General features: G+C 46.4%; 1 pseudogene; it reads left to right on the top strand.

The window, feature by feature from the left end:
* LOC123488806 lies at positions 1-19978 on the top strand (annotated as a pseudogene).
* Positions 19979-23685: the final 3707 nt, after the last annotated feature.

The following is a 23685-nucleotide window of genomic DNA, read 5'->3' as shown; positions in this document are numbered from 1 at the left end:
TTGAGAGATGAAGACTTCAAGATGGTGGCAGCGATGTTCCATCAGCAGCTTCCTGTTAGGGGTGTGGCTTCCTGTCTGCATCCTGGCCCTGACCACGCCCCCTCCCCAGGGCATCGTCTCCCCCAAACCCCAGAACGACCGGCTGCAGTTTCGTCTGGTGGGGTACCCCCGGAAGCACAATGAGGGGCGCATCGAGGTCTTCTACAAGGGAGAGTGGGGGACCATCTGTGATGACGACTTCTCTCTTTCCAACGCCAACGTCCTCTGTCGCCAGCTGGGCTTCGTCTCCGCTACGGGGTGGACACATAGCGCCAAGTACGGCAAGGGCCTAGGTGAGCTATAACACTGTCATAGAGCAGTTATTACACGTTTATAAGACCATTCATAAGCACGAAGGATGGACACACAGCACCAAGTAAAGCAAAGGCCAAGGTCAGTAATATTAATGTAACTGTTATATAGAGGCTCTATCATATGTGAGTTACAGACCTGTCAGAGAGCAGCTATTAGAAGACCGTTCAACAGTACAGAACTCTATTAGAAGACCGTTCAACAGTACAGAACTCTATTAGAACACCGTTCAACAGTACAGAACTCTATTAGAACACCGTTCAACAGTACAGAACTCTATTAGAACACGTTCAACAGTACAGAACTCTATTAGAACACCGTTCAACAGTACAGAACTCTATTAGAACACCGTTCAACAGTACAGAACTCTATTAGAAGACCGTTCAACAGTACAGAACTCTATTAGAACACCGTTCAACAGTACAGAACTCTATTAGAACACCGTTCAACAGTACAGAACTCTATTAGAACACCGTTCAACAGTACAGAACTCTATTAGAACACCGTTCAACAGTACAGAACTCTATTAGAACACCGTTCAACAGTACAGAACTCTATTAGAACACCGTTCAACAGTACAGAACTCTATTAGAACACCGTTCAACAGTACAGAACTCTATTAGAACACCGTTCAACAGTACAGAACTCTATTAGAACACCGTTCAACAGTACAGAACTCTATTAGAACACCGTTCAACAGTACAGAACTCTATTAGAACACCGTTCAACAGTACAGAACTCTATTAGAACACCGTTCAACAGTACAGAACTCTATTAGAACACCGTTCAACAGTACAGAACTCTATTAGAACACCGTTCAACAGTACAGAACTCTGTTAGAACACCGTTCAACAGTACAGAACTCTATTAGAACACCGTTCAACAGTACAGAACTCTATTAGTACACCGTTCAACAGTACAGAACTCTATTAGAACACCGTTCAACAGTACAGAACTCTATTAGAACACCGTTCAACAGTACATAACTCTATTAGAACACCGTTCAACAGTACAGAACTCTATTAGAACACCGTTCAACAGTACAGAACTCTATTAGAACACCCGTTCAACAGTACAGAACTCTATTAGAACACCGTTCAACAGTACAGAACTCTATTAGAACACCGTTCAACAGTACAGAACTCTATTAGAACACCGTTCAACAGTACAGAACTCTATTAGAACACCGTTCAACAGTACAGAACTCTATTAGAACACCGTTCAACAGTACAGAACTCTAGTAGAACACCGTTCAACAGTACAGAACTCAAACGCTAGAGAATGCATTGGTTTACAGTGAACGTGCACAGTACATTATTCTCCATGCTGTGTTATGGTTGACCAACGTGACTGATTGTCTATTCTCTATGCAGGGAAGATCTGGCTGGATAATGTGCAGTGTAACGGAGGAGAAGAGCATTGAGCTGTGTAAGTCTCGTGGCTGGGGCAACAGTGACTGCACACACGATGAGGACGCTGGAGTCATCTGCAAGGACGAGAGGCTTCCTGGATTTGTCAACTCCAACGTCATCGATGTAAGGCATTGCAATTGCTTACATTGTCATGCAGTAGCAGGGTTGGGGGGTCAATTACATTTCAATCCCAGTCAATTTAGGAAGTTCACTGGAATCCCAATTCTAATTCTATTCTATGCTTTTGAATGAAGAATATTTTGAATTGGAATTGGCTTTACCCATAGGCCTCTGGTAAAAAATAGTGCACTATATAGGGAATAGGGTATATATGATATAGGGAATAGGGTATCTGGGAATAGGGTAAATAGGGAATAGGGTATCTGGGAATAGGGTATCTGGGAATAGGGTATCTGGGAATAGGGTAAATAGGGTATATAGAACACAGCCCTTCTGATAACCAGGTGGCGAATCGCATCTCTGCATGTCTGGCCGACATATCAGTGTGGATGACGGATCACCACCTCAAGCTGAACCTCGGCAAGACGGAGCTGCTCTTCCTCCCGGGGAAGGACTGCCCGTTCCATGATCTCTCCATTACAGTTGACAACTCCGTTGTGTCCTCCTCCCAGAGTGCGAAGAGCCTTGGCATGACCCTGGACAACACCCTGTCGTTCTCCGCTAACATCAAGGCGGTGACCCGATCCTGTAGGTTCATGCTCTACAACATTCGGAGAGTACGACCCTGCCTTACACAGGAAGCGGCACAGGTCCTAATCCAGGCACTTGTCATCTCCCGTCTGGATTACTGCAACTCGCTGTTGGCTGGGCTCCCTGCCTGTGCCATTAAACCCCTACAACTCATCCAGAATGCCGCAGCCCGTCTGGTGTTCAACCTTCCCAAGTTCTCTCACGTCACCCCGCTCCTCCGCACACTCCACTGGCTTCCAGTTGAAGCTCACATCTGCTACAAGACCATGGTGCTTGCCTACGGAGCTGTGAGGGGAACGGCACCTCCGTACCTTCAGGCTGTGATCAGTCCCTACACCCAAACGAGGGCATTGCGTTCATCCACCTCTGGCCTGCTGGCCCCCCAACCTCTGCGGAAGCACAGTTCCCGCTCAGCCCAGTCAAAACTGTTCGCTGCTCTGGCACCCCAATGGTGGAACAAGCTCCCCCACGACGCCAGGACAGCGGAGTCACTCACCACCTTCCGGAGACACTTGAAACCCCACCTCTTTAAGGAATACCTGGGATAGGATAAAGTAATCCTTCTACCCCCCTTACCCCACCCCCCAAAGAAATAAATAAATAAAAACATATTGTAAAGTGGTTATCCCACTGGCTATAGGGTGAATGCACCAATTTGTAAGTCGCTCTGGATAAGAGCGTCTGCTAAATGACGTAAATGATACAGGGAGTCATTTGAGACGTAGCTGTATGAGCTGTTGCCCTGGAAGCAGTCTGCTGTAGGAGCTGTTGCCCTGGAAGCAGTCTGCTGTAGGAGCTGTTGCCCTGGAAGCAGTCTGCTGTAGGAGCTGTTGCCCTGGAAGCAGTCTGCTGTAGGAGCTGTTGCCCTGGAAGCAGTCTGCTGTATGAGCTGTTGCCCTGGAAGCAGTCTGCTGTAGAAGCTGTTGCCCTGGAAGCAGTCTGCTGTAGGAGCTGTTGCCCTGGAAGCAGTCTGCTGTAGGAGCTGTTGCCCTGGAAGCAGTCTGCTGTAGGAGCTGTTGCCCTGGAAGCAGTCTGCTGTAGAAGCTGTTGCCCTGGAAGCAGTCTGCTGTATGAGCTGTTGCCCTGGAAGCAGTCTGCTGTAGAAGCTGTTGCCCTGGAAGCAGTCTGCTGTAGGAGCTGTTGCCCTGGAAGCAGTCTGCTGTATGAGCTGTTGCCCTGGAAGCAGTCTGCTGTAGGAGCTGTTGTCCTGGAAGCAGTCTGCTGTAGGAGCTGTTGCCCTGGAAGCAGTCTGCTGTAGGAGCTGTTGCCCTGGAAGCAGTCTGCTGTAGGAGCTGTTGCCCTGGAAGCAGTCTGCTGAATGAGCTGTTGCCCTGGAACCAGTCTGCTGAATGAGCTGTTGCCCTGGAAGCAGTCTGCTGAATGAGCTGTTGCCCTGGAAGCAGTCTGCTGAATGAGCTGTTGCCCTGGAAGCAGTCTGCTGAATGAGCTGTTGCCCTGGAAGCAGTCTGCTGTAGGAGCTGTTGCCCTGGAAGCAGTCTGCTGTATGAGCTGTTGCCCTGGAAGCAGTCTGCTGAGGAGCTGTTGCCCTGGAAGCAGTCTGCTGAATGAGCTGTTGCCCTGGAAGCAGTCTGCTGTAGGAGCTGTTGCCCCTGGAAGCAGTCTGCTGGAATGAGCTGTTGCCCTGGAAGCAGTCTGCTGTAGGAGCTGTTGCCCTGGAAGCAGTCTGCTGAATGAGCTGTTGCCCTGGAAGCAGTCTGCTGTAGAAGCTGTTGCCCTGAAGCAGTCTGCTGATGTATGTCTGGGTTCATATCTTACTGAACCGACCATAACAGGAAAGGACTGCAGGTCAATATAACATGCTACTTATTTCCTGGTGGGTTGATCGAGCTGCGTGGCCTTTGGTGATGCACTATAGAGCCCTATACTACAGTTTACAATTACACTCTCACAGATCATTCACTATGTCAAGTAACATGGCCATGTCATAAGTTAACCACCAGTGAGTGACTGTCCAACTGAGGAAGCACAGTTGTAGTGTTGAAAAGCACATAGGTGCCAGACAGCCAGTCTTCTTCCATTTGCTCTCTCTCTCTCTCTCTCTCTCTCTCTCTCTCTCTCTCTCTCTCTCTCTCTCTCTCTCTCTCTCTCTCTCTCTCTCTCTCTCTCTCTCTCTCTCTCTCTCTCTCTTCTCTCTCTCTCTCTCTCTCTCTCTCTCTCTCTCTCCTCTCTCTCTCTCTCTCTCTCTCTCTCTCTCTCTCTCTCTCTCTCTCTTCTCTCTCTCTCTCTCTCTCTCTCTCTCTCTCTCTCTTCTCCTTCCTACAGTTACTGGTTTGAGGTGAGGAGGGTAAAATATTAGGGTGCGTCCCAAATAGCACCCTATTCCCTTTTATAGTGCACTACTTTTGACTTTTTGATAGTAGTGCACGTGGGAATAAGGTTCCATTTGGAACGCAGCCTTAGACTGGGGGCCTTACCTCCAGGACTCTGGGTTTTACTGTTCTGCCTTCTGATTGGATGGTTAGATCAGGATGGAAATACAGTCTGTCTTTCAAGCTGCTGATTGGACAGTTAAAACTAAAGAAGAGCTTTCATAAGAGTTAGGGTTTTGAAAAGAAAAGCTTTTCGTAAACGGAATTCCTCCTCCTCCCCCCCCTCTCCTCCTGTTCCTCCTCCTCCTCCCCCTCCCTCTCCTCGTGTGTCCTCCTCCCCCTCCCTCTCCTCGTGTGTCCTCCTGTTCTTCCTCCCCCCCCTCTCCTCCCTCTCCTCCCCTAACCCTCCTCCTCTCTGTGTTCCTATGGCCTGACTCCTCCTCTGTCCAATGTGGCGAACAGACAACAAACCAGGAGTTCAGCCAACTCCTCTTCCACCCACTCACTCTGATCTGACTCAATGCAATGCAACGCAGCCTGGGAATCAAGAAACCACAGTCACAATCGTTCCTATTGCTGCCTTTAGTCACAACCAGTTACTATTACTGCCTTTAGTCAACCAGTTACTATTACTGCCTTTAGTCAACCAGTTACTATTACTGCCTTTAGTCACAACCAGTTACTATTACTGCCTTTAGTCAACCAGTTACTATTACTGCCTTTAGTCAACCAGTTCCTATTACTGCCTTTAGTCAACCAGTTACTATTACTGCCTTTAGTCAACCAGTTACTATTACTGCCTTTAGTCACAACCAGTTACTATTACTGCCTTTAGTCACAACCAGTTACTATTACTGCCTTTAGTCAACCAGTTACTATTACTGCCTTTAGTCAACCAGTTACTATTACTGCCTTTTAGTCAACCAGTTACTATTACTGCCTTTAGTCAACCAGTTACTATTACTGCCTTTAGTCAACCAGTTACTATTACGCCTTTAGTCACAACCAGTTACTATTACTGCCGTTAGTCAACCAGTTACTATTACTGCCTTTAGTAACAACCAGTTACTATTACTGCCTTTAGTCACAACCAGTTACTATTACTGCCTTTAGTCAACCAGTTACTATTACTGCCTTTAGTCAACCAGTTACTATTACTGCCTTTAGTCACAACCAGTTACTATTACTGCCTTTAGTCAACCAGTTACTATTACTGCCTTTAGTCACAACCAGTTACTATTACTGCCTTTAGTCACAACCAGTTACTATTACTGCCTTTAGTCAACCAGTTACTATTACTGCCTTTAGTCAACCAGTTACTATTACTGCCTTTAGTCACAGCCAGTTACTATTACTGCCTTTAGTCAACCAGTTACTATTACTGCCTTTAGTCAACCAGTTACTATTACTGCCTTTAGTCAACCAGTTACTATTACTGCCTTTAGTCAACCAGTTACTATTACTGCCTTTAGTCAACCAGTTACTATTACTGCCTTTAGTCAACCAGTTACTATTACTGCCTTTAGTCAACCAGTTACTATTACTGCCTTTAGTCAACCAGTTACTATTACTGCCTTTAGCCAACCAGTTCATATTACTGCCTTTAGTCAACCAGTTACTATTACTGCCTTTAGTCACAACCAGTTACTATTACTGCCTTTAGTCACAACCAGTTACTATTACTGCCTTTAGTCACAACCAGTTACTATTACTGCCTTTAGTCACAACCAGTTACTATTACTGCCTTTAGTCAACCAGTTACTATTACTGCCTTTAGTCAACCAGTGACTATTACTGCCTTTAGTCAACCAGTTACTATTACTGCCTTTAGTCAACCAGTTACTATTACTGCCTTTAGTCACAACCAGTTACTATTACTGCCTTTAGTCACAACTGTCACAATCCGGGTTAGAACTCCGGTCTCAGAAGTGTAGAGCTGGGGGTACTACCCTTAGCCACAGAGGAGATGTTGTAGGACCCAAATGAAACACCCAAGGCAATACTCCCAGGCAAGTAGATTTAATGTTCACAAAACAGGAGGCAAAAACAAAACAACTCCACGAGGGAGAAAAACAAACTAAAGATAACTTCAAAAACTTACTAGGACAGACACGGTGAGACAAAGCAGGAGACACACAGTCAGGACGCAATAACCAAGTGACAAACCAGGGGAAAACACACAGCTAAAATACACAAGGGGGAAACAAGGCACAGGTGACCTGGATAAGCTAATTAGGACACATGAGGAAGAACTAAGGCAAGGGGAACACAGCTGACCTCTAGAGGCCAGGAGACAAACAGGGGAAGCAGGAAGCTGACAGGACCCCCTCCTCTAGGAACGACTCTGACGTTCCTTCCAGAACACCCTGGCCCCAGGGTGCGAAAATCTCGGATCAACCCTGGGTCCAGGATGTCCCTGGCTGGAACCCAGGAGCGCTCCTCTGGCCCGTAGCCCTCCCAGTCCACCAGATACTGCAGAGAGTTCTGGACCCTCCGGGAGTCCAGTATCCGGCGGACTGTGTAGGCTGGCTGGCCGTCTATGATCCTGGGAGGTGGCGGGGGTCTGTGTGGGGGGGCAAAAGGAGAAGACAAGACAGGTTTAAGGAGTGAAACATGAAAAGTGGGGTTAACTCTAAGGGAGCGAGGCAGAACTAAAGCGATACGAAACAGGGTTAACCTTTCTAGCAATGCGGAAAGGGCCGATGTATCTCTGGGAAAGCTTCTTGGATTCGACCCGGAGGAGTTCTTAGTGGCCAACCAAACTCTCTGACCAGCTCGGAAACTAGGGACCGTCCGGGGCGGTGGCGATTAGCCTGACTTTGGTATCTCTGGGAGGTCCGAAGGAGGGTACACCTGGCCTTCTTCCAGGTCCGCCTACAGCGTTGGACAAAGCGCTGGGCCGAGGGAACACCAACTTGCGCCTCTTCCTCTGGAAATAATGGAGGGTTGTAACCGAACTGGCATTCGAAGGGGGACAATCCGGTGGCTGAGGACTGAGGGTGTTGTGGGCATATTCAGCCCAAATGATATAGGTGGCCCAAGACGGGGATTACTGGCCGCCATACACCGCGAGAGGGTGGTCTCCAGATCCTGATTAATCCGTTCCGTTTGGCCATTAGACTCTGGATGGAATCCTGACGATAGGCTGGCTGTGGCCCCAATAAGCCTGCAGAAGGCCCCCAAAACCGGGACGAGAATGGGGACCTCGGTCAGAGACCACGTCCAGGGGAATGCCAAATATCCGGAAGACATGGTTCGCGAGGAGCTCAGCAGTCTCCTTAGCCGAGGGCAGCTTGGGCAGGGAATAAACCGGGCAGCCCCTTCGAGAAACGGGTCTACCACCACAAGGATGACGGTGTTGCCCTGGGATAGAGGAAGTCCCGTAACAAAGTCCAGAGAAAGGTGTGACCATGGCCTTCGAGGAACAGGTAAGGGATGGAGCAGTCCCTGGGGGTCGCTGGCGTGTCGACTTTCCCTGGTTGCACACAGGGCAGGCCTCAACATAGACCTGCACGTCCTTCTTGATGGACGGCCACCAAAACCGCCGTCGGAGGAACTCCAGTGTGCGAGCACTGCCAGGATGGCATGTCAAGGGCGACTCATGACCCCACTGCAAGACGCGGGCCCGAACCGAGGAACGTACAGGCGACCGGCAGGACCACCGCCTGGATGGGCTCATGGGCAAGAGCTTCGTGCACCCTCTTTCTAGTTCCCACTGAAGAGGTGCGACGATCCTAGACCTCGGAATAATCGATGCCAAGGGCTTCTCTTGTACCTCCGGGAGAATAGACTCGAGACAGAGCATCCGGCTTGACGTTCTTGGTGCCAGGTCGGTAAGTCAGGAGGAACTGGAATCGATTAAAGAAAAGGGACCATCGTGCTTGCCGAGGGTTCATCCGCTTAGCCTGTTGGAGATATTCCAGGTTCTTGTGGTCTGTGAGAACCTGGAAAGGGTGCTGAGCCCCCTCAAGCCAATGGCGCCACTCTTCCAAGGCCAGTTTTACCGCAAGCAACTCTAGATCCCCCCACGTGGTAGTTGCGCTCGGCCTCAGACAGGCGGCGAGACATGAAGGCACAAGGGTGTAATCTCCCATCCGCACCCCTCTGTGACAGGACGGCTCCCACCCCCACCTCTGAGGCGTCCACCTCCACCACGAAAGGTCTCTCTGGGTCAGGGGTCACCAGAATCGGAGCAGAAGTGAAGCGGCGCTTGAGATCCTCGAAGGCCCCTGCTGCTTCCGGACCCCGCAGTGAATCTTGGTCCCTCCTCCCTTGGTAAGCGTCGTCAAGGGGGCTACCACCGAGCTGAAATTCTTGATGAACTTCCGATAGAAGTTAGAAAAGCCAATGAACCGTTGAACCTCCTTGACCGTGGCAGGTGTGCGGCCAATCGTGGACCGCCTTGACCTTCTTGGGATCCATCTCTAGGTGCCCGGGAGTGACAATAAACCCGAGAAACTGAGTCTGAGAAACATGAAATTCACACTTCTCAGGCTTAACGTGAGAGGTGATTGTCAAGGAGCCTCTGGAGAACCCGGCTAACATGCCCCTCATGTTCCTTCAGTGACCTCGAGAAGATGAGGATATCGTCCAGGTACACGGAAGACGAACAGATTAAGCATATCCCGGAGAACATCATTAATCAGGGCTTGGAATACTGCGGGGGCATTGGTGAGCCCGAACGGCATCACCCGATATTCATAGTGTCCCGTGGGCGTGTTGAACGCCCGTCTTCCATTCGTCTCCTGGCCGGATCCGCACGAGATGGTAAGCATTGCGGAGATCCAGCTTAGTAAAAATGGAAGCCCCTTGAAGCAGCTCAAAAGCAGTGGCCATGAGAGGAAGAGGGTATCGATTCGAACCGTGATCTTGTTGAGTCCCCGGTAATCAATACAAGGCCTCAGACCCCCGTCTTTCTTTTCAACAAAAGAAGCCCGCCCCCAGCCGGGGAAGTAGAGGCATAGATGAGGGCCGGCTGCCAAGGACTCCTTAATGTAGGTGTCCATAGCTGCGTGCTCGGGGGAGGACAAGGAAAAGATCCGACCTCTAGGAGGGCAGCACCCAGGAGTAGATCAATGGCACAGTCATAAGTGCGATGAGGCGGTAAGGCCGTAGCCGGGCCTTGCTGAACACTGCCTTGAACCGATGGTAAACACTGGGGACTCGGGAGACGTCAACAGACTCTTGAAACTGGGTACTAGGGGCTGAGGAACTCTGAAGCATGCAGGTGAGTTGGCAAGTGGGACCCCAGCTAAGAATGGTGCCAGTAGGCCAGTCGATCTGGGGATTATGTCTGCATAGCCAAGGGTGACCCAGGATAATAGGATACTCGGGAGAGTCAATGAGATAGAAGGTCTCCTCCTGCTGGTGTTGAGAGATGGTAAGTCGCAGGGACTGAGTCGCCTCAGTAACTTTTCCTGGTTCCAGAGGTCTGCCATCTAAGGCTGTAACTGCCTGGGGTTGAGGGAAGTAGTTGGGTAGGGATCTTAAGTTCCTTAGCCAAGGTTACATCCATAAAATCACCTGCGGCACCGGAATCGATCATAGCCTGGACCCGATGCTGGTGGCCCTCCCAGGACAGAGTGGCTGGAATAGCTAGGACCGCGTTAGTAGGAGGAGCTCTAATTTTCCCCATCACAACCCTCCTGTAGCTGAGGCGGACAGGCGTTTCCCGAAAGCTCGGGGCAAGTGGAGCGGAAGTGGCCGGCAACCCCGCAGTAGAGGCACCGACGCTCCCTCATGCGACGTTCCCTTTCGTTGGAAGAAAGCCTGGAACGGCCTAACTGCTGCTCTCCGGGGAATCCTGGGGCAGTTCAGGAGCCGGGGCAGCTCTGAATGACGGAGTCCAAACAGGAGAAACAGAGCTGCTCAGAGGAACTTGGGACTGAGACACCTGACGGCGAGCCGTTCTCCGCTCTCTTAGACGATTGTCCAGGCGGATGGCCAAGGCTATGAGGGGACTCGAGATCTTCCAGCTGGTTCACGGGTGGCTAACTCATCTTGAAGGGGCTCAGATAACCCTCCCTGAAAGCAGACCCTCAGCGCTTCATCATTCCATCCGCTCCTTGCTGCCATGGTTCGGAACTCAATGGCAAAATCTGCCGTAGCTTCGGGGGGCCCTGACGGAGAGACAGTAGGCGCTTGGAAGCCTCCCCCGCCCACTGACAGGATGATCGAACACCCGCTTGAACTCTTCTACAAATGCAGCGTGGGAGTCACAACAGGCCTCCTGGGACTGCCACACCGCAGAGGCCCAGGCGAGCGCCTTGTCTGAAAGAAGGGTAATGAGGTAGGCAATCTTGGAACGGTCTGTGGGAAAACTTGAGGGTTGGAGCTCGAAGGTGAGGGAGCATTGGGTGAGGAAACCCTGGCAAGAGCTTGGATCCCCAGAAAAGGGCTTGGGAGGTGGTAGTCGGGGCTCCGCCAACCGAGAAGGCCTGTCGTCACTGGGAGGTGACCGGGGGGAAGGGGGAGGACCAAGGAGGCGTTCAAAGAGCTGGTGAAGGGAACTCATCATTTCGGCCAGGAGTTGAGAATGTCTAGCCATCAGCTCCTCTTGTCGGCTGAGAACGGCTTCATGGCGCTGGAAAGAAGCCTCATGTCGAATGATCACCGCCAACAGGTCCTGGGAACTGAGTGTTTCTGGGTCCATGATTGACTTGGTTATTCTGTCACAATCCGGGTTAGAACTCCGGTCTCAGAAGTGTAGAGCTGGGGGTACTACCCTTAGCCACAGAGGAGATGTTGTAGGACCCAAATGAAACACCCAAGGCAATACTCCAGGCAAGTAGATTTAATGTTCACAAAACAGGAGGCAAACAAAAACAACTCCACGGGGGAGAAAAACAAACTAAAGATAACTTCAAAAACTTACTAGGACAGACACGGTGAGACAAAGCAGGAGACACACAGTCAGGACGCAATAACCAAGTGACAAACCAGGGGAAAACACACAGCTAAAATACACAAGGGGAAACAAGGCACAGGTGACCTGGATAAGCTAATTAGGACACAGGAGGAAGAACTAAGGCAAAGGGGAACACAGCTGACCTCTAGAGGCCAGAGACAAACAGGGGAAGCAGGAAGCTGACAACAACCAGTTACTATTACTGCCTTTAGTCAACCAGTTACTATTACTGCCTTTAGTCACAACCAGTTACTATTACTGCTTTTAGTCACAACCAGTTACTATTACTGCCTTTAGTCACAACCAGTTACTATTACTGCCTTTAGTCACAACCAGTTACTATTACTGCCTTTAGTCACAACCAGTTACTATTACTGCTTTTAGTCACAACCAGTTACTATTACTGCCTTTAGTCACAACCAGTTACTATTACTGCCTTTAGTCACAACCAGTTACTATTACTGCCTTTAGTCACAACCAGTTACTATTACTTCCTTTAGTCACAACCAGTTACTATTACTGCCTTTAGTCACAACCAGTTACTATTACTGCCTTTAGTCACAACCAGTTACTATTACTGCCTTTAGTCAACCAGTTACTATTACTGCCTTTAGTCACAACCAGTTACTATTACTGCCTTTAGTCAACCAGTTACTATTACTGCATTTAGTCAACCAGTTACTATTACTGCCTTTAGTCACAACCAGTTACTATTACTGCCTTTAGTCACAACCAGTTACTATTACTGCCTTTAGTCAACCAGTTACTATTACTGCCTTTAGTCACAACCAGTTACTATTACTGCCTTTAGTCAACCAGTTACTATTACTGCCTTTAGTCAACCAGTTACTATTACTGCCTTTAGTCAACCAGTTACTATTACTGCCTTTAGTCAACCAGTTACTATTACTGCCTTTAGTCAACCAGTTACTATTACTGCCTTTAGTCAACCAGTTACTATTACTGCCTTTAGTAACAACCAGTTACTATACTGCCTTTAGTCAACCAGTTACTATTACTGCCTTTAGTCACAACCAGTTACTATTGCCTTTAGTCAACCAGTTACTATTACTGCCTTTAGTCACAACCAGTTACTATTACTGCCTTTAGTAACAACCAGTTACTATTACTGCCTTTAGTCAACCAGTTACTATTACTGCCTTTAGTCACAACCAGTTACTATTACTGCCTTTAGTCAATCAGTTACTATTACTGCCTTTAGTCAACCAGTTACTATTACTGCCTTTAGTCAACCAGTTACTATTACTGCCTTTAGTCAACCAGTTACTATTACTGCCTTTAGTCAACCAGTTACTATTACTGCCTTTAGTCAACCAGTTACTATTACTGCCTTTAGTCAACCAGTTACTATTACTGCCGCTTTAGTAACTAACCAGTTCACTATCATACTGCCTTTAGTCAACCAGTTACTATTACTGCCTTTAGTCACAACCAGTTACTATTACTGCCTTTAGTCAACCAGTTACTATTACTGCCTTTAGTCACAACCAGTTACTATTGACATGTCTTTAGTAACAACCAGTTACTATTACTGCCTTTAGTCAACCAGTTACTATTACTGCCTTTAGTCACAACCAGTTACTATTACTGCCCTTTAGTCAACCAGTTACTATTACTGCCTTTAGTCACAACCAGTTACTATTACTGCCTTTAGTCACAACCAGTTACTATTACTGCCTTTAGTCAACCAGTTACTATTACTGCCTTTAGTCAACCAGTTCCTATTACTGCCTTTAGTCAACCAGTTACTATTACTGCCTTTAGTCAACCAGTTACTATTACTGCCTTTAGTCACAACCAGTTACTATTACTGCCTTTAGTCACAACCAGTTACTGTTACTGCTCTTTAGTCAACCAGTTACTATTACTGCCTTTAGTCAACCAGTTACTATTACGTGCCCCTTTAGTCACAACCAGTTACTATTACTGCCTTTAGTCACAACCAGTTACTATTACTGCCTTTTAGTCAACCAGTTAGCTATTACTGCCTTTAGTCACAACCAGTTACTATTACTGCCTTTAGTCAACCAGTTACTATTACTGCCTTTAGTCACAACTTCAGTTACTATTACTGCCTTTAGTCAACCAGTTACTATTATGCCTTTAGTCACAACCAGTTACTATTACTGCCTTTAAGTCACAACCAGTTACTATTACCTGCCTTTAGTCAACCAGTTACGCTATTACTGCCTTTAGTCAACCAAGTTCCTATTACTGCCTTTAGTCAACCAGTTACTATTACTGCCTTTAGTCAACCAGTTACTATTACTGCCTTTAGTCACAACCAGTTACTATTACTGCCTTTAGTCACAACCAGTTACTGTTACTGCCTTTAGTCAACCAGTTACTATTACTGCCCTTTAGTCAACCAGTTACTATTACTGCCTTTAGTCACAACCAGTTACTACACTTACTGCCTTTAGTCACAACCAGTTACTATTACTGCCTTTAGTCATCCAGTTACTATTACTGCCTTTAGTCACACCCAGTTACTATTACTGCCTTTAGTCAACCAGTTACTATTACTGCCTTTAGTCAACCAGTTACTATTACTGCCTTTAGTCAACCAGTTACTATTACTGCCTTTAGTAACAACCAGTTACTATTACTGCCTTTAGTCAACCAGTTACTATTACTGCCTTTAGTCACAACCAGTTACTATTACTGCCTTTAGTCAACCAGTTACTATTACTGCCTTTAGTCACAACCAGTTACTATTACTGCCTTTAGTCAACCAGTTACTATTACTGCCTTTAGTCAACCAGTAACTATTACTGCCTTTCAGTCAACCAGTTCCTATTACTGCCCTTTAGTAACAACCAGTTGCTATTACTGCCTTTAGTCACAACCATTACTATTACTGCCTTTAGTCAACCAGTTACTATTACTGCCTTTAGTCACAACCAGTTACTATTACTGCCTTTAGTCACAACCAGTTACTATTACTGCCTTTAGTCAACCAGTTACTATTACTGCCTTTAGTCAACCAGTTCCTATTACTGCCTTTAGTCAACCAGTTACTATTACTGCCTTTAGTCAACCAGTTACTATTACTGCCTTTAGTCACAAGCCAGTTACTATTACTGCCTTTAGTCACAACCCAGTTACTGTTACTGCCTTTAGTCAACCAGTTACTATTACTGCCTTTAGTCAACCAGTTACTATTACTGCCTTTAGTCACAACCAGTTACTATTACTGCCTTTAGTCACAACCAGTTACTATTACTGCCTTTAGTCAACCAGTTACTATTACTGCCTTTAGTCACAACCAGTTACTATTACTGCCTTTAGTCAACCAGTTACTATTTCTGCCTTTAGTCACAACCAGTTACTATTACTGCCTTTAGTCAACCAGTTACTATTACTGCCTTTAGTCATAACCAGTTACTATTACTGCCTTTAGTCACAACCAGTTACTATTACTGCCTTTAGTCAACCAGTTACTATTACTGCCTTTAGTCAACCAGTTACTATTACTACGCCATTTAGTCAACCAGTTACTATTACTGCCTTTAGTCACAACCAGTTACTATTACTGCCTTTAGTCACAACCAGTTACTGTTACTGCCTTTAGTCAACCAGTTACTATTACTGCCTTTAGTCAACCAGTTACTATTACTGCCTTTAGTCACAACCAGTTACTATTACTGCCTTTAGTCGCAACCAGTTACTACTTACTGCCTTTAGTCATCCAGTTACTATTACTGCCTTTGAGTCACAACCAGTTACTATTACTGCCTTTAGTCAACCAGTTACTATTACTGCCTTTAGTCACAACCAGTTACTATTACTGCCTTTAGTCACAAGCAAACCAGTTACTATTACTCGCCTTTTAGTCACAAACCAGTTACTATTACTGCCTTTAGTCAACCAGTTACTATTACTGCCTTTAGTCAACCAGTTACTATTACGCCTTTAGTCACAGCCAGTTACTATTACTGCCTTTAGTCAACCAGTTACTATTACTGCCTTTAGTCAACCAGTTACTATTACTGCCTTTAGTCAACCAGTTACTATTACGCCTTTAGTCAACCAGTTACTATTACTGCCTTTAGTCAACCAGTTACTATTACTGCCTTTAGTCAACCAGTTGCTATTACTGCCTTTAGTCAACCAGTTACTATTACTGCCTTTAGTAACAACCAGTTACTAATACTGCCTTTAGTAACAACCAGTTACTATTACTGCACCTTTAGTCAACCAGTTACTTTACTGCCTTTAGTAACAACCAGTTACTATTACTGCCTTTAGTCACAACCAGTTACTATTACTGCCTTTAGTCAACCAGTTACTGCCTTTAGTAACAACCAGTTACTATTACTGCCCTTTAGTAACAACCAGTTACTATTACTGCCTTTAGTCAACCAGTTACTATTACTGCCTTTAGTAACAACCAGTTACTATTACTGCCTTTAGTCACAACCAGTTACTATTACTGCCTTTAGTCAACCAGTTACTATTACTGCCTTTAGTAACAACCAGTTACTATTACTGCCTTTAGTCACAAACCAGTAACTATTACTGCCCTTTAGTCAACCAGTTACCATGTACTGCTTTTAGTCAACCAGTTACTATTACTGCCTTTAGTCAACCAGTTACTATTACTGCCTTTAGTCAACCAGTTACTGTTACTGCCTTTAGTCAACCAGTTACTATTACTGCCTTTAGTCACAACCAGTAACTATTACTGCCTTTAGTCAACCAGTTACTATTACTGCTTTTAGTCAACCAGTTACTATTACTGCCTTTAGTCAACCAGTTACTATTACCCTTTAGTCAACCAGTTACTATTACTGCCCTTTAGTCAACCAGTTACTATTACTGCCTTTAGTCAACCAGTTACTATTACTGCTTTTAGTCAACCAGTTACTATTACTGCCTTTAGTCAACCAGTTACTATTACTGCCTTTAGTCAACCAGTTACTTGCCTTTAGTAACAACCAGTTACTATTACTGCCTTTTAGTCAACCAGTTACTATTACTGCCTTTAGTCACAACCAGTTACTATTACTGCATTTATTAACAACCAGTTACTATTAATAACATTAGTCAACCAGTTACTATTAATAACATTAGTCAACCAGTTACTATTAATAACATTAGTCAACCAGATTTGAAGGAGTTGGCGCGCGGAGGGCAAATCTCCAATCTGTTCAGTGCTCGGTAATCAATGCAAGGGTGCAGACCTCCGTCTTTCTTCTTCACAAAAAAAATCAACTCTAGGAGGCGGGCGATGTGGGAGGGACACTATGAATCCCTGGCGCAGGGACTCGGAGACGAATGTCTCCATAGCCTCTTCCAGGACGTCCTCTAGCAGCCAGCAGGTTGTCCAACCAGATGATCAAAGGACAACATGGTGTCCCGGCAGGCTAGCTCCTTCGGACGTCTCCTCTCGTAGCTGGCACCGGAAGTGGTCGATGAGGGCCCGCTTGTTCCACCCGGACCAGCCGATAGATTCCAAAACCCGCGCGAAGTCTCGGGCGCGGTCCACGCCCCTGCCTCTCTTCCTTCGGGCGGGTGGTCAATACTTCCCGGGAAAAGGCGAGCGAACTCCCCGTAGATCTCCAACGAGGCTCCTCCTTTCACTCCAAACCGCGTTGGCCCAATCCAGGGCTTTCCAGAGACAGGAGATGAGGGCAGACACATTTTCCCCGCTCCGATGGAGCCGGGCTGACGGTTGTGAAGTAGAGGTCCAGCTGCAGGAGGAAATTCCTGGCAGCGGCAGCTGTCCCCGTCCACACTCCCCTTGGTCGGGATAGTTCAGATCCCTCTGGGGTGCTGGGGTGTGGGTGGCTGGATCTCGGTCGCTCAGCTGGTCTCGAAGCGATCGGGTCCTCTCCAGGCGTTGGACAACCTGGAGAACTCCCACTCGCTTCTCCCAAGCTGGCTATTATATCAGAATGCTCCCGGACCCGTGCCACGACTCCTGGCATGTTCGCTTCTCCTGCTGACTCCATGTCGGTGTGTGATTCTGTGATGGGTGATTTGAAGGAGTCAGGCACAGGAGGGCAAATCACCGAATAACAGGTTTATTCTGAACACGGTAGTACGCAGCAATGCATCAAACACTTCAGTGCGCGGAAAAACAGGCACACTGGAAACAACGAAGTACACGGGTGAACATAACCCAGCGATACAAAATAACAAAGAGCTCCACCCGAGCTAATAGAACCTCCACAACAAACAATCACAACACACAAAGACCAGGGGGCAGAGGGAACACTTATACAGGTACTGATGAGGGGATATGAACCAGGTGTGTGTAATAAACAAGACAAAACAAATGGAACGCGAAGCCTGCCTGAACAAGGAGAGGTGGCAGCTCGGAGGAAGTACGGTGACAATTACTGCCTTTAGTGACAGCCAGTTACTATTTCTTACGAAGACCATTATCTTAATTAATCTGGCCAGTGGTTAATATTTTTGAGAAGGGGCAAGAAAACCACGACGATGGCCAAATTCGCTTTTTTGCTGTCCTGATTCGACAACGGACGATGTTAGAACCAGGTGTAAAGGGGTCTTTTAAAGCTGTTACACCAGTCGAGATTTCACAGTGACACTGAACTCTTCAGACGTCTTACTCTGTATGGTCGGTGGGGCTCCGTCCACCCAGTTCCAGGTCCCCCTTCGTATCTGTGTCAGTCAGACCAATCCAGGCAAACTGCCTGCCCAGATCGTAATGTCTGTGGTTGTGGCAGAGAGTAAGCATATTATTAATACACAGCCGTCACTGCTCTGTCTCTCACTCTCTCTCCACACACACACGGACACACACACACACACACACACACACACACACACACGCACTTGGTCCTCTTGGCTGCTGATGATCACCAGGTCTACTCCTCACTCCAGATAGTTCTGTCTGGTCCGTTCAGGTTCTAGTCTCAGGTTCTAGTCTCAGTGGAAGGCAAAAGAGTGGCTATTTGAAGAATCTCAAATATAAAATATATTTTGATTTGTTTAACACTTCTTTGTTACTACATGATGTGTTATTTCATAGTTTTGATGTCTTCACTATTATTCTACAGTGTAGAAAAATAGTAAAAAAATAAAGAAAAACCCTTGAATGTGTAGGTGTGTCCAAAACTTTTGACTGGTATTGTACATCACATAGCATGACTGAGTCTTTCACCTGTTACGGCATGCGCTCTGTGACCGGCCCATTGAATGGTCGTTTTCTTTCCATCTATGCTGACTCTGTGTGATACAGTGACATCCGTGTGAAGAGATGTGTATGGGAAAATGTACTGTATGTCTCAATCTTCTCAGAGGTTTTTCGGTGGTGTCATTCACACCATGAGAAACTCTGATGGTCCACTTGACAGCACAAACAGAAACGCCAGCAGGCTAAATAACACTGGTCTCGTTGGACCATACTGATGTTGAGAGATCGCATTGTGTTTCTGTCACAAAACGAGTCAGATTGTGGATCAGGCTACAGAGGGGTCACAACAGGTCATAGGTGACACCCCAGCACTCTGTATGACCCCTGTATAAACTATGACCCCTGACGCCCTCGCTACAGGTGCAGGTGGAGGGACGGCGTCTGCATGACCTGTACAACCCTGACCCATGACCTTTGAGACCACAGGAGGTTGGTGGCACCTTAATTGGGGAGGACGGGCTCGTGGTCCAATGGCTGGAACGGAATTAGTGGAATGGTATCAAATACATCAAACCCATGGTTTGCGTGGTTTCATGTGTTTGTTGCCATTCCATTTGCTCCGTTCCAGCCATTATTATGAGCCGTCCTGCCCTCAGCAGCCTCCACTGTCTGAGACCCAACCTCTGACCCCTAACACCTGCTCCCCCACCACCCCCTCCCCACAGGTGCAGGTGGATGAAACAGGGTGGAGGAGGTTCGTCTGCGCCCGGTGGTGCCCACCAAGAAGATGCCCGTCACGATAGGGGGTGTGGTGGAGATCAAGGCGGACGGCTGGGCCGAGATACTATGATGTGAGGTGGACCCCCAAAAACACCTCATACTGGTGTGCTGGGTTTCCCCACGAGAGGAAAGGTCAACGGGAACTTCCAGGTAAGTCAGAGTAGAGGATTCACTCATACCAGTGAATATGATTATAATATCCTCACCAGTTCCTGTGCGCAGCAGCAGCGATTTCAGCACCAGGGAACTGGACAGCTTCCCCAACGAGAACCATGTGAAAAACCGAACTATGCCCCAACGACGCTCTTGCAGCTGTCAAGCTCTTACAGGTTCTCTCTTTGTGGGAACAAGCATGTAGAGGTAGAGTAGAGCAGAACAGAGCAGAAACAGAGTAGAGCAGAGTAGAGCAAGAGTAAAGAACAGAACAGAGCAGAGGCAGACAGAACAGAGTAGAAGACAGAGTAGAAGCAGAGCAGAACAGAAAGAGTAGAACAGAACAGAACAGAGTAGAACAGAACAGAACAGAGTAGAGCAGAACAGAACAGAGTGAACAGAGTAGAGCAGAACAGAACAGAACAGAGCAGAGCAGAACAGAGTAGAACAGAACAGAACTAGAACAGAGTAGAACAGAACAGAACAGAGTAGAACAGAACAGAACAGAACAGAGTAGAACAGAACAGAACAGAGTAGAGCAGAACAGAACAGATAGAACAGAGAGTGAGCAGAACAGAACAGAACAGAGCAGAACAGAACAGAGTAGAACAGAACAGAAACAGAGAGAGCAGAACAGAAACAGAGTAGAACAGAGTAGAGCAGAACAGAACAGAACAGGGAGCAGAACAGAACAGAGTAGAACAGAGTAGAGCAGAACAGCAGAACAGAGCAGAACAGAACAGAGTAGAAGCAGAACAGGAACAGAGTAAGAGTAGAACAGAACAGAGTAGAACAAAACGAACAAAGAACGAACAGAGTAGAACAGAACAGAACAGAACAGAGTAGAGAACAAACAGAACAGAGTAGAACAGAACAGAGTAGAAACAGAACTAGAGTAGAGCAGGAACAGAGTAGAACAGAGTAGAGCAGAACAGAACAGAGCAGAACAGAACAGAGAAAGAAATAGAAACAGAACAGAACAGAACAGAGAGTAGAGCAGACGAACAGAGTAGAACAGAGTAGAGCAGAGAACAGAACAGAACAGAGCAGAACAGAACAGAGTAGAACAGAGACAGAGTAGAACAGAACAGATAGTAGAGCGAGACAGAACAGAAATAGAGCAGAGTAGAGCAGGAACAGAACAGAACAGAGCAGAACAGAACAGAGAAATAGAACAGAACAGAACAGTAGAGCAGAACAGAACAGAGTAGAACAGAGTAGAGCAGAACAGAACAGAACAGAGCAGAACAGAACAGAATAGAGACAGAGTAGAGCAGAACGAAACAGAACAGAGTAGAACAGAACAGAACAGAACAGAGTAGAGCAGAACAGAACAGAGTAGAACAGACAGAAACAGAGTAGAACGAACAGAACAGAACAGAACAGAGTAGAACAGAACAGAACAGAACAGAGTAGAGGCAGAACAGAACAGAGTAGAACAGAACAGAACTGGGTAGAACAGAGCAGAACAGAACAGAGTGGGAGACAGAACAGAACAGAACAGAGTAGAGCAGAACAGAGCAGAGTAGAACAGAACAGAACAGAACAGAACAGAGTAGAACAGAACAGAACAGAACAGAGTAGAGCAGAACAGAGTAGATGAACAGAAACAGAGCAGAACAGAATGAGTAGAAACAGAAACAGAACAGAACAGGAGTAGAGCAGAACAGAACAGAGTAGAACAGAACAGAACAGAACAGAACAGAGCAGAACAGAACAGAGTAGAGCGGAACAGAACAGAACAAGTAGAACAGAACAGAACAGAACAGAACAGAACAGAGGGTAGAGCAGAACAGAGTAGAGCAGAACAGAACAGAGTAGAACAGAACAGAACAGAACAGAACAGAACAGAGTAGAGCAGAACAGAACAGAGTAGAACAGAGTAGAGCAGAACAGAACAGAACAGAACAGAACAGAGTAGAACAGAACAGAACAGAACAGAGTATAGCAGAACAGAACAGAGTAGAACAGAACAGAACAGAACAGAGCAGAACAGAACAGAACAGAGTAGAACAGAACAGAACAGAAACAGAGTAGAACAGAACAGAACAGAACAGAGTAGAGCAAGAACGAACAGAGTGGAACAGAGACAGAACAGACAGAACAGAGCAGAACAGGAAACAGAACAGAGTAGAACAGAACAGAGTAGAGCAGAACAGAACAGAGTAGAACAGAGTAGAGCAGAACAGAACAGAGTAGAGCAGAACAGAACAGAGTAGAACAGAACAGAACAGAACAGAGTAGAGCATGAACAGAACAGAGTAAGAACAGAACAGAACAGAACAGAACAGAACAGAGTAGAGCAGAACAGAGAAAGAGAACAGAGTAGAGCAGAACAGAACAGAACAGAGCAGAAACAGGAACAGAGTAGAACAGAACAGATCAGAACAGAACAGAGTAGAACAGAACAGAACAGAACAGAACAGAACAGAGTAGAGTAGAACAGAGTAGAAATAGAGTAGAGCGAACAGAACAGAACAGAGCAGAACAGAACAGAGTAGAACAGAACAGATCAGAACAGAACAGAGTAGAGCAGAACAGAACGAGTAGAACAGAACAGAACAGAACAGAGCAGAACAGAACAGGAACAGAGTAGAGCAGGAACAGAACAGAACAGAGTAGAACAGAACAGAACAGAACAGAACAGGAGTAGAGCAGAACAGAGAGGAGCAGAACAGAACAGAGTAGAACAGAACAGAACAGAACAGAACAGAGTAGAGCAGAACAGAACAGAGTAGAACAGGAACAGAACAGAGTAGAACAGAACAGAACAGAGCAGAACAGAACCAGAACAGAGTAGAGCAGAACAGAACAGAACAGAGTAGAACAGAACAGAACAGAACAGAGTAGAGCAGAACAGAGTAGAGCAGAACAGAGTAGAGCAGAACAGAACAGAACAGAGTAGAACAGAACAGAACAGAACAGAACAGAGTAGAACAGAACAGAACAGAGTAGAACAGAACAGAGTAGAGCAGAACAGAGTAGAGCAGAACAGAACAGAACAGAGTAGAACAGAACAGAACAGAACAGAGTGGAACAGAACAGAACAGAACAGAGTAGAACAGAACAGAACAGAACAGAGTAGAACAGAACAGAACGGAGTAGAACAGAACAGAATAGAGTAGAACAGAACAGAACAGAGCAGAGTAGACCAGAACAGAGCAGAGCAGAGTAGAACAGAGCAGAGCAGAGTAGAACAGAACAGAGTAGAACAGAGTAGAACAGAGCAGAGAGTGGTAGTGGAAGCATCATCATAGTCCCTTGTAAATGATGATTGGCTGAATACTCTAGAGTCTAGACTAGAATACTCCTCTCTCACTGATCACATCTGTTTATTATACTGGTATACAATACCAGTCAAAAGTTTGGACACACCTACTCATTCAAGGTTTTTTTTTTTTTTTACTATTTTCTACATTGTAGAATAATAGTGAAGAGCATCAAAACTATGAAATAACACATATGGAATCATGTAGTAACAAAAAAGTGTTAAACAAATCAAAATATATTTTAGATTCTTCAAAGTAGCCAGCCTTTGCCTTGATGACAGCTTTGCACACTCTTGGCATTCTCTCAACCTGCTTCACCTGGAATGCTTTACAACAGTCTTGAAAGGAGTTCCCACATATGCTGAGCACTTGTTGGCTGCTTTTCATTCACTCTGCGGTCCAACTCATCCCAAACCATCTCAATTGGGTTGAGGTCGGGTGATTGTGGAGGTCAGGTCATCTGATGCAGCCTCCATCACTCTCATTCTTGGTCAAATAGCCCTTATACAGCCTGGAGGTGTGTTGGGTCATTGTCCTGTTGAGAAAAAAAAGATCCCACTAAGCGACTTAAACCTCATGGGATGGCGTATCGCTGCAGAAAATGCTTTGGTAGCCATGCTGGTTAAGTGTGCCTTGAATTCTA

This window comes from Coregonus clupeaformis, unplaced genomic scaffold (genome assembly GCF_020615455.1).
Source record: "Coregonus clupeaformis isolate EN_2021a unplaced genomic scaffold, ASM2061545v1 scaf2508, whole genome shotgun sequence".
NCBI lineage: Eukaryota > Metazoa > Chordata > Actinopteri > Salmoniformes > Salmonidae > Coregonus > Coregonus clupeaformis.
This window is presented reverse-complemented; position numbering and strand designations above follow the sequence as displayed.